Source organism: Lagenorhynchus albirostris, chromosome 7 (assembly GCF_949774975.1).
Source record: "Lagenorhynchus albirostris chromosome 7, mLagAlb1.1, whole genome shotgun sequence".
Lineage (NCBI taxonomy): Eukaryota > Metazoa > Chordata > Mammalia > Artiodactyla > Delphinidae > Lagenorhynchus > Lagenorhynchus albirostris.
In genome coordinates this window covers 30,704,942-30,716,919 of record NC_083101.1, presented here as the reverse complement: position 1 = coordinate 30,716,919, position 11,978 = coordinate 30,704,942, and the positions used below count along the sequence as shown (strand labels likewise).

The following is an 11,978-nucleotide window of genomic DNA, read 5'->3' as shown; positions in this document are numbered from 1 at the left end:
GGTAAAGAAACTTTACAATCTATTATCAAAAGCAGATCAATACTGCAAGAAAACTTTGTCCTATTAACAGAGAGAAAACCAGACTCTACTTTTGTACCAGCTTACTTTTAATATTAAAACTTATTCACTCAATTAAATTTATTCCAGTGTTAGCCAGTCCTGATCACATACAAAACTCTTTTCTCAGAGATTCTGTTCCACAAACCTGTAACTTCCTTTTTTACCTTCAGATTTTGTCCCATGCTTTCCCCTTTTCTCTATTTTTTAACTTCTCTTAGGACAAAATTACTTTCTTTTCCCTTAACAAAATGCATTTACGATCCTTAAACTCTTTTTTTCTGTTGCATATGAAGATGTTTTCCTTATTAATTTTAGTAGTCCCAATTATATGTATTAATTGTATTCTTAAAACCCCTAATCTCTAGAGAAAACCAAGAAGCAAGCAATTGTGAACTGTCATACTAGCATTTCCTGATTAGAAAACTTATGAACATACTCCACAACCTCTAGAAACACAGATTTTCTCATAGCATAATTTCTCTCCTTAATGTGGTACAAGATGTATGGGATAAACCCAAACATCTTTGGCTTCTTAATCTTATAAGAAGATAAAAGTAGTTAAACTTAGACATGCTCAACAATTAATTAACTATGCTTAACTTAGACATGCTCAACAATTAATTATTCTATCTTATTTGGAAATGATCTGGATATTCAATAAACTTCCATCATTTAGCTTACTTTAGAAATACTCTAAAGTTTTAAATTACCAAAAAGATTTGGAGAAACTACATAGACATGTCATCAAACATAATTTATTTTTTTAAAGACCTCAGAAAGATTTTTTAAAATTGAACATTGGTTTATAACATAATAGAAGTTTTATGTGTACAACATTATGTTTCAACTTTTGTATACACTTACAGTGCACCTACCACCAAAAGTTTTCTTTCCATCCATCACCATACAGTTGGTCCCCTTTACCCATTTCACTCTCCCTCTGGTGACCAGTACTTTGGCCTCATTATCTATGAGTTTGTTTTTGTTTGGTTTGGTTTTATATTACTTTTTAAATATTCCACATATGAGTGAAATCATACGGTATTTGTTGTTCTCTGTCTGATTTATTTCACTTAGCCTAATATCCTCAAGGTCTATCCATGTCATAGCAAATGGCAAGATCTCATCTTTTTATAGCTGAGTAGTATTCCATTGTAAATATATATATATATATATATATATATATACACAAAACATCTTTTTTCTCATGAATGCTGTAATTTTTATTGAGATATAACTCACATGCCATAAAATTCACCCTTTTAAAGTGTACATTTCAGTGGTTTTTCACAGAGGTGTACAATCATCACCACTAGTTCTATCACCCCAAGAAGAAACCCTGTATCCATTAGCAATTGCTTTCCATTTCCCACTCAGTCCCTGGCAACTGCTAATGAGCTTCCTATGGATATGCCTATTCTGGATATTTCATATAAATGGAATAATTACAATATGTCTGGGTGCCAGCAGTTTTTACTTTTAAAAAGGCTTCTTTCCCTCTTTTTTTCTCCCTTTAGATTTCAGGTTCTACCTGATTGAGTTAACTAGGCTCAGTCTCAGGCCATTTTGGGCTGTGTTTATATTTCTGATCTTGCAAATACTTGCAAGACAAAGACAGTTGCTTTCAATTTCCCAAAGAACTGGGGTGCTGCCTAAACGATATCAAAAGATTGACTTGCCCAAATCTTACCGAGTCCAAGCTCATACTGCTCACCACATGACAGACCAATCAGTTGAGAGACGAGATGTTCGGGCAAAGCATAGCAACATTATTTGGAAAACTGGTAGACTAAGAAGATGGTAGACTCATGTCCCAAAGAACCATCTTGCCATAATTAGAATTCAGGCTTCTTTTACACTAAAAGGGGAGGCAGTAAAGTCAAACATTTCCTGCTTCTGGTCAGCTTCCAGAGGGGATGTGTTAATTTCTTCCTTCCTGCAGTCATTCACAGGTGGGCCTGGTCAGGATGTTTCCTGTGAACTAAACAAAGGTATTTTAGCTTAATGCTCATTACCTGGGAAGCAGGGTTCCCAGAGATGTTCCATTATGTATAATTTAACTTATAGGCAACATCCCTTTAGTGATTAACTTGTAATAGATTACAAAGGTTCTTCCCTATTACACAACTATATTTAAAATTTTTTTGCTTCCTTATATCCATGAGAAGATTTCCCACTAAACTGGAAATCAAAGGAGTTCCCTGTTCTGGAACTCTAAGGTTCAATGTATCTATCATGCTTTCAAAAGTTTGCACAAGGCATTCAACAAAGGCCCTCTTCCAAGGGACACAAGTCAAACCCAGACCAATTAACCCTAGAGGCAAAAGAGTCTCCATTACTGTTTTTACTAGCCCCTGAATATTAGCCCAGTTTTTACCTCATACTGTGTGGGCTCCAGTAACCCTACTGGTTCCCCTTTATTATGTTAAATTAACATTGCCTGGGGGGCAGATTTATATGCCCTGTTTTATCATAGCAGGTGGGGAGAGCATTCAACAGTTGAGACATAATGTCTATCGCCACAATATAATCAACCAAAAGAGATGCACCCGTCTTATATAAAACCATACAAATAAACCAACTTTCTTATAAACTTCATCTCAATTCTACTAACTCTTACCCCCTTAACCTTAGCATCCATTAGGACCCCATTAACAAAGCCTTGGTCTCACAAGGAGCCCCGGAAACTTTTTCATCCCCTGGCAATTTTATCTATTCCTGTATAAAAAGGCTCTGGGGGGCTTCCCTGGTGGCGCAGTGGTTGAGAGTCCGCCTGCTGATGCAGGGGACACGGGTTCGTGCCCCGGTCCGGGAAGATCCCACATGCCGCGGAGCGGCTTCGCCCGTGAGCCATGGCCGCTGGGCCTGCGTGTAAAGGCTCTGCGGTCTCTGGTGAGGGGTGGAGCCAAGGGACCCAGGCCTATTTGTCAATCTTTAACTTCATTAATTGGCCTAACTGTTGCCCCAAGCAATTGCTGGTCAGGTTTCTCAGTGTAATTTTATCTTCCAGCCTTTTAAATTTTTCTAAAGTTAAAGAGTAGACTTGTATCAACAACAACGAAAAAATTAATCAGTTGATCTAAGAAAATAAATGGAAAATTTTATTCAAGCCAAATTGGTGATTATAACCTGAGAACAGTTCTCAGAAAGCTCAAAGCATAGTTACATAAGTGTTTGAGACAGAGGGTTGTACATTAAATGATGTATTATTGACACTTTACACAATCCAGGTCTAAAGAAAGTACAAAGCAAGGAGTGGGTCATGGGTCATCAAGCCCTTTACAAGATTAAGAAGGAAAATTATCTCCTAAAGAGTTGTGAGCTTGGATGAAATTAAGAAAAAATGTTATCTCTTCAGGAAGTCTGGTTAAAGCTGATGCACAACACACGCTAAAGGGGAAGGAGGCCCAAATGGGCAAAGAATAATTCTTTGTTTAATTTTTCCTTGTCTTGCCAGAAAATAAGAATTTTATTTCATCAATTGTTTGGGGCCCTTTAATGTTGGAGGACCAAAGGGGGTCCTTTTGGCTCATCCAATTTTAGGCAGTGCTGTATTCCAACCTTTGTTTTAATCCCATCAACTTCTTAATGGCCATCTAAAGACTTCCATTCTGCTGGGACAAGTCCTTTTAAAATTTTCCACCTTGTTGAGAAGAGTCTCTTGACTTTCCTCTCAGCTTTTTATTCCCTTGTTAACTAACCTAATTAGCATTAACTTAATATTTTTATTAACATATGTAAGACCCATTGAGGGGAAGGTGAGATCACAATTTCAATAAGTCTTCCCAAACCATTTTGTTTGTTTAAAATAAGGGAGTTCCTAAGGTTAGCCATTTTGTCTTTGTATCCACCTTTTAATTTGGTCTTAACATAGGTACCAATAAACAGTTATTTATGATGAGAGCTCTCTAAAAATTTTCCAGTTTAGAAGTTTATTACAATTTAAAGCATCCCTCATCTAGAGGATCTTAATAGCAACTCAGATCAACAACACACAAGAGGTGTCCCCACAAGAGAGTGCAAAGGATGTAGCCCTTACAAGATCTAGAAAGTTTACTCCCCTTCAAAAAAAGTCTGGAAAGTAAAAGGTCTTTGTTGTACAGGTGGATGCAATGAAGACTGAAATGACAAAGGGTCCCTTGTGGACTGGGACCCCTTATGACAAATTTTCCTGAGAGCAGGCATGGCCAAAGAGACTGTCTGGAATCCCAGTGTATTTGATTGGCTGCCAAATGTACACCATATGCATACCTTTCAGATGGCAGAGACCAAAGAGAATTCTCTCACTGGTCAACAAACCAAAGAGGGTACCTCTTTCCTGAACAGCCTAAAGTTCAAGGAAACCCTACTCCTTACAGCAAGGAGTTTATCAACCATCAGATCAAACTCAGGATTATCAACCAATATGGGAGGTCTGAGACCCAGGAGAGATATACCCAGGTGTCTGGACTCCCTGAGGAGGTAGATGGGTACAAGGGGCCCTTGCTGGTACCAAGGCTCTGGATCCTCATAGAGCTCAGTTGAAGGAGAGAATCTGCTCAGTTCCCTTCATGGTCACCCAAACTGTCCACTGAAAGAAAAACAGACAATCTAAAAGTTGTTTCAGTTTTACTGAGGGAACTTACTGAGGATGAGAGGCTGGGCAGCAGCTCTGAGGAACGGCTCCAAAGAGGTAGGGGAGGAGCCAGCATATATATAAATTTTGGGGGCTAGGAAATACATGTAGTCAAGCACATATCTTTGTAAAAGATTACTGCTAATCACAAAGAAAAGATATCTCAAGTTAATGAATTTAGTGCTTTTCTGTGTATGGGAAGATGCAAGAACCTGGGATGCTTGAAATTCTTCCTCAGATACGTATCTTAACTATCTTAACTATCTTAACTTAACTATCTAGGGACCCATTCCAAAGCACAAAATGCTTCATCCTGTTTTTCCATCTTGATTCCCTTCAGGGTGCACTGTTGTTGGGCAACTGCAGTGGGTTTTGACTTAACCCTTTGTATAACTGGATGATAAGTGACACCCTTTGTTCTTTCTTTGTTCACAGAGGTTTTAGTTCAATAAGGCATAACAGCTTAATCCATATGAAGGGGAAAGGTTACCTACCAGACTATGCTTGGGAGGAAGAATAGGAAAGGGATGTCATCTGAACTCTCTCCCACCTGCTCCAAATAAGATCATGTGTCTCCTGCTTTATAAATGTCTCCAACAGGAAATATTATCATCATCCCACAGTAAAGATCAAGCACACTGCAAATGTGAATGAGTCACTTGTGACAGGTAACACATCAGCTTAAATTCACTATAGTCAGTATGTGCATGTGCAAGGTCAGAGTGTTTCCTGATGTTCTGAGAAGGAGAAGAGAGAAGAGAGTTGGCTGAGGTATCACGGAGGTGACGGGAGTAGGAACACAGCTTTGAGGACTTTACACGAGCTGGGATGCTGGAGGGAGTCTTGGCTAACTTCACAACTCTGTAGTAACTGTAACGGAGTTAGTCATCAGTGTTGTCAGCCTTATTCTTCCTCTGAGGTGGAGAAGGAGTGCCAATAAGGCAAGATTCTAAACATCCATGGGGTCCTGGCCATATATTGATACTACTACTACAAGATCTCCTTTCAGCTAAGTTTGGCCACATGACTTCAAGCCCCAGAAATTCGTAACTGAATATATCCAAATGAATGTGAGTAACATCTTAATACATGTAGTTTGTTAGAACCAATGAATATTTAAATTGATATACTATGCCAGTTATATTGATATCAATTCTCCTTTATTGGTCTCAGAATAATTTAAAAGAGAATGAAAAAGACTAGAAATAAGTAATAATCATGAACCACACAAGACATATATATACAATTAAATAATAAATAGTATTTTTCAAACTTAAGTAATGTACAGATTCCTGTCTAAAGGAAAATAAGCTTCTCATGGACCACCTAGTGCTTACGTAAATTATTTTTATTATAATGTTTGGTAAAAATATATCAACGTAATCTTGGTATAAATGCCTTATACTTAAGCTATAAAACCAAAACATGTTTACAAATTCAATATAAATAAAGTCAAATAAGCTTCACCTGAGCAACACTTGATGTGACACATGATGTTGTTTTGCTGAAATTAAGATCCTACCCAAAATGTGAATATGGTATGATATAGATTCTTTGGAGTTCAATGATCCATCTCATAACTCTTGACTGTGCTTTGGGGAAGATGCCTGACCTCTGTCCATGTGGGTTCTCTTGAGCCTCCTATAAACTCCAAGGGCGGGGACGGGGAGTTGTGCCTGGAAACCTGACTGCCCCAAATTTGTGCTTAGAGGGGTTGAACTGAACAAGCAAGCACAATTACCCTGGGCTGGGATAATGATTATTGCATTATAAAAAAATTTTTTTTTGAGAACATTTAAGTTCTACTCTTTTAGTAAATTTTAATTATAAATATGGTTTAATTTTTTTTCATGAAAATGAGAGCATACTATTCATATTGTCATGGTGTTTCATATTAGCACTATAAATTTAGATATGTTTTCCATTGTGAAGCTGTATCATTATTTAGCCAGCCATTCTTGATATGTACTGTAAAAATAATACATCTAATCCTGCTTGTTTTCATTCCAGGTTCAAAAAGTAGCCTTCTGATTATCTATAAATGTGGCTTCAAGCACACACCAGCTACAAGAAGAGAAATTAATAGCCAGAGAATGAAAATTCTTGTCTTGTTGAAATAATTAACAAAAGGGCATTTTTGTTAGAACATTACATAGAAGTTTGGATGAGTGTTTTCTTTACTCCCTGATCACCTTTGGGGGTCCTAAAACTCTAATCAGTTTTGTGTTTGCCCCAGAATAGGAAATAAGGTGACTTTACCTACATACCACCTGGAGAGATATCTTTATGCTAACCAGCCAGCCTTCCTTAGGGGATGCCTCCTTCTTGCATTGCATTTCAAGTTTTAACACTACCTTCATTGTCAGAGTTGGTGAGTTTCGGCAGCAAGAGTCTGGGACACGATCTGGAAAGTCTTAATCAAAGGAATAGAGATTTGAATTGGGCCTTAAAAGACAGATATGATTTAGATGGGTGACCCAGATGGGGCATGTTGATTAATAAATGAGGGTCACATCATACAAGCAAATTCAGCTGTCAACTTCTGAAAGACAGTATGTAAGGTGATTGGCATGGACTGAAAACAAACATGGTGGGAAAATATATGTGGTGGGGAAAAAAAACATGAGGGAGGGAATCTTCAGTATCATCATTCTCTTCAAAACATAATGAGATAAGAAAAGGGATAAAAGGAGTATACATATTGAAAAGGAAGTAAGACAACGATTATTATTTGCAGATTATATGGCTGTTCTCCACCCAAAAAAAGGAAAAGGAATCCAAGAGAATCAACAAGAGAGTTTTGTAAGATAATAAGTCAAAAGCTATATATACGTATATATATGTGTGTGTGTATATATATATATATATATGCATACGCACACACACGTATACATATATAATATAGCACTGTCCTATACAGCACTTATAAACAATTGGAAAATATAATTTAAAAAGTCTTATTCTCAATAGTAGCAAAGCCTATGGACTACCTAGATATAAACCTAATAAGTAATGTGAAAGAGTTATAAGAAGAAAACCATGAAATTTTACTGAAACATAAAGGAAGACTTGAGAAAATGGAGAGATATGATATGTTCCTGGTTGAGAAGAATAAATACTAGAAAATGTTTATTTCTCCCTAAATTAGTCTATAAATGTAATGCATTATATCAAAATCTCAATGGAATTTTGTTTGTAAAGTTTACAGATGGTTTTGATTCCCTGCTCCTGCCGTAGGCCCCATCTCCAAATACCATCACACTGGGGGACACATACCATCACACTAGGAGTTTGAGGGGTGCACAATTCAGTCCATAGCACTGGGTTATTGGAAGTGTTGGGAAATGCGCTCTTCTTCCATTTTTATCACTGCAGGAATAAAAACAGAGCCATAATTTCAGAGTAAAATATAATAATCTCCACACAAAGCATCATCTGCTGGCATCAAGGAAGTACCTATGTGCTAGGAGTTAGACCACTTTTCAGCAAAGACACCACACTTTCTTTTGCAGAAAGACTTGCAGAAGTCAAGTGGGAGACCCCAACCTCTGTGTCTCTTAGAAGACTAAAGTGACATTCTTTTAACTCTCATAGCTCTAGGACCTCCAGCACTGATTACCCCATCCTTTGCTCAACCAGTGGATGCCATGGTGTGCTGCCAACATCCTCCCCACCCCTCTTTAGAACTGAAGAACTCATTTTCCCCAGCTGCTAGGAATGTTGGACGTTGACAGCAGTGAGTTGAGTTCCCCTCCAGAGTTTGCCCTTGGCTGAAGGAAGCCATCTCGTTCAAGCTCCTGCCCCCTTCCCCAGGCCACCCAATATCCACATCCAATGACTGACTGATGTAGGGGTATAAAACCCTGGCCTCCTTGCCTCAATTCAGGGCAACTCTGAAAGGCTTTCCCAGTTCTAGAGCTACCCATCCTACCAGTAGAGGCCTTTGTTGTGAAAGCAACACAGTCCAACTTCTCCTTCTCCCCAGTCCTGCTTCCTTTACTTCCCTTAGGTATTAAACCTCTTGCACACACAAATCTCCATCTTAGAGTCTATTTCCTGAAGACTCTGATAAGGAACAATCTCTTGTTCCTATCTGGCTTTGCCCATGGCCTTTTTGTATCCTTCCTTCACCCCTCTGCATTCTTTGAAATTCTTTCTGAGTGCCTTCTGGAATTCCTGATCAATCAACAAAAATCTTTATATGAAGGTTTGAGACAGACAATTTTCTTTCAGCCCTTGGATGTTAGAAGAGTTTTATCTAGTTTACTCTTTTGGGGAGGGGCCTGTAATAGGCACCCAACCTTGATAGTTCCTGGGCTTTGTCTCCTGCCCCACCTTGCCCTTCCAGGCCATGAAAACCTAAGTTCATATTTGCCCAGTGTGACAAATACTGTGCTGCTGGAAATGAAAATGCCAAAACTCACCTTTGTAATTATGCTCTGTACCCCCACCCTGATGTAAGTACAGTACTCTCTGCAAGCAAAGTTTTACAAGAGGAACTGGGGGTGGAAGCATGTTGCCTGCTGCCACCTGGTGCAGAACTGTATATTTAACGAAGACAGGCAGCAAGTCTAAGACTTGGGTCCTTTGAGAAATATTCATCAACTAGGAAAAATCACTTGCAATCGTTATGACTCTGTTTGCTCCTTTAAAAAAAGGACTATTACCATATTACTTAAATTATAATGTTGTTGATACAAGCAATTAGAACTTTCGAAGACAAGTGGTATAAAATAGCAAGTATTCTTATAGCACAGCAAACGTTCTGCCATTTAGTAGTGAGGGCCAAAATTATTTTTCCAGGGTTATTCTTTTTTTCTCTTGATTACGATCATGAACATGTGGTAGCTGATCAGAAACTGGAAGCATGGTCAATGAAAGAGGTCTCTGCCATCCTCCATTTCTTCTATTCCATTTTCCCAAATCTCTAGGGTTACGCTATCTCTTTGGATCAGGACAGGCTATTGGGAAGGTGTCAGATGACTGTGGCTTTTGGAAAAGATAGATCTCACCAGTAGCTGGAGAATCTGGTTATCTACATGGTGAGAATTGAAAGGTTCTACAAAGGTCTGCTTTCTTCTCAATATCTTCTCCAGCACTCTGAAGTGTGGGTGGAGTAGGGGTGTCCTAGCTGAGTTGATCTGGTGCCTATTCCCTGTTAAAAAAGAAATAACAGGCCCAAGATGGAGTCACCTGTGCTAAAAGGAACACTTAATACCTGACCTTACTGCAGTTACAACCTTCTCCAAGAATGTAATCCTAACTGGTCAGTGTGGAATTTTCCAGTCAGTACCATGGAGGAGGTAATCCTTTCCATCCTCCAAAAGGAAGATGAGGTAACCTGGCACATAGATCCCCTTCATCCCATATAGATAGATTATCTAAGCCTGAAATAATCTTTATGTTTTGTTTTGTTTTTGCCTTCCTTGTCTTACCTTTAAAAACCTCTCCCTTTCTATAGCCTTTCAGAGCTCCCCTCTACTTGCTAAGCGGGATGCTGCCCAATTCATGAATCGTTCAATAAGCTAATTAGATCTTTAATATTTACTCAGAGTTTTGTTATTTAACATCCCTGAGATTCTCTTTCATCTCTGTGTTGGTTTCATTATCAAGCCGGGTAGCAAGAAGGCTCCAACAGTTTCAGGCCTCACAAGAAATTCAGAAGATAAGTAAACTGCTTCAGCCTTAGTATTCCAAGCAATTCACCCTGATTAAACTATCCACTGTTTAGACTAGGACTTTGGCTTGGGGAATGGGACTTACTATTTAAATTAAGACAATCCTTGGAGATGGAAGTGAAGTCAGCTTCTTTCAAGACATATAGAATGAAGGGGTCTAAATGGATATAACTAATCATATGAATAAAATCCTGGTTGTGTTCTATTAAGAAGGTGAGAGGGGAAATGGATGCTGAGTAGGCAATCAACAACGTTCACTTAGTATCAGGGATTGACTTAGCACAATACAACACACAGGTGATAATGTTCAAATGAAATTCAACTAGTGTCAGGGAATCGATAATGAATAGTGGTGATTACAGCAAACAGGAATAAAAGATCAACCCAATTCTAGGCAATGTGGCCATGCAAGAATATAAACCCAGTGTTACTAGATCTTCAACATTTTCAAGAGAAGTTGGTAATCTGGATTTTTATGTAAAATATCTTATTTTAAATGTTGGCAACTAAGTCAGTTTTTGTTTTTAACCATAGAAGGCAGCCGATACCGTCCAAAATAAGCAAAGCATACCTGTTGGCCACATACAGCCTGTGAACCTCAAGTTTACAAACGTTGGGCTAGAATCATTGCTTGCCATTCAGTGGCTCTGTGGATGCAAGGGCTGCCGAGAGCAGAGCAGAGCAGCCAAAGGAGGGAAGTCAGAGAGTGTCATTATTTCATACAATGCTTTTCCGTGGTGGGTCCCCAAACACGGTTCTCAGGCTTCTGCTTCACCTAACAAAACGTAAAGTCCATTTGGAGCCGGTTACTTCTTTCTAGGCTAGGCAAAGTGTGATAGTACCAGGAACAGTGAACACTTGTATCCCATTGTTTACGTTCCGACGTTATTAGGTAGTTTTTCATAGCTCTGCGAGGCATACAGCTTTTTATCAATACATTAGATTGATTACCTTCCTATCATTAAAACACATTTAGTTTAATTGAGCGGGAAATAGCAGTTTGTTATTAACTATAAAAATCAATGCTTAATTAGCTTAAAATAGGCTAATGTTGAGATCAGAAACTACTTACTGATTTACGTTTATCTTTTCCCTGCTCAATTTCTGCTTCAAAAGAAGCACAAAAGCAACTGTCAATCCCGTTTGCACATTAGAATCTTGTGCGGGTGCGGGAGGGCTGGGGAAATGCTTTTTTAAAAAGTGTGGATGCTCAGGCCCTACCCTAGAGGGTACAGAACTCCCCGAGTGACTCTTATGTGTAGACAGAGCTTTTATACATTTCCCTGTAAGAAAAGTCTACAAGCTCCGAAACCTACCTAATCTCTTGGGTTTTCTCCAGAACCCTTCATTTCAGCAAGAAGGGGCTAGAAGTAATACTTTCCCCAGGTGTCTGAAAACTAGTTCTTTCCCCTGATTGACGGGGCCATCAGCCAATCGGCAGTCTAAGGAGAACCAATTGAGTCTCGGTAGAACTAATAATAGGCAACAAAAAAAATAGGCACTTTAACAGGCACTTCGTCTCAGTAGAAAAAGCAGGTCTTAGTAGCAATGGCCAACAAACGGAAAAAAGCAGGGGCACCCTCTCCGGCGTCAGCGAGGCCTCGGGACACCTGGAGATCTGAGCT

At 38.8% G+C, this 11,978-nt stretch overlaps 1 long non-coding RNA gene across 1 annotated transcript; it reads right to left on the bottom strand.

Moving 5' to 3' along the window:
• Positions 1 to 1,270: 1,270 nt before the first annotated feature.
• On the bottom strand, positions 1,271 to 11,970 carry LOC132522818 (uncharacterized). The gene is made up of 3 exons (XR_009541336.1): positions 11,670 to 11,970; positions 7,952 to 8,044; positions 1,271 to 2,041 (listed from the first exon to the last, which is right to left on the bottom strand). It is a non-coding gene; the product is annotated as an uncharacterized LOC132522818 (long non-coding RNA).
• Positions 11,971 to 11,978: the final 8 nt, after the last annotated feature.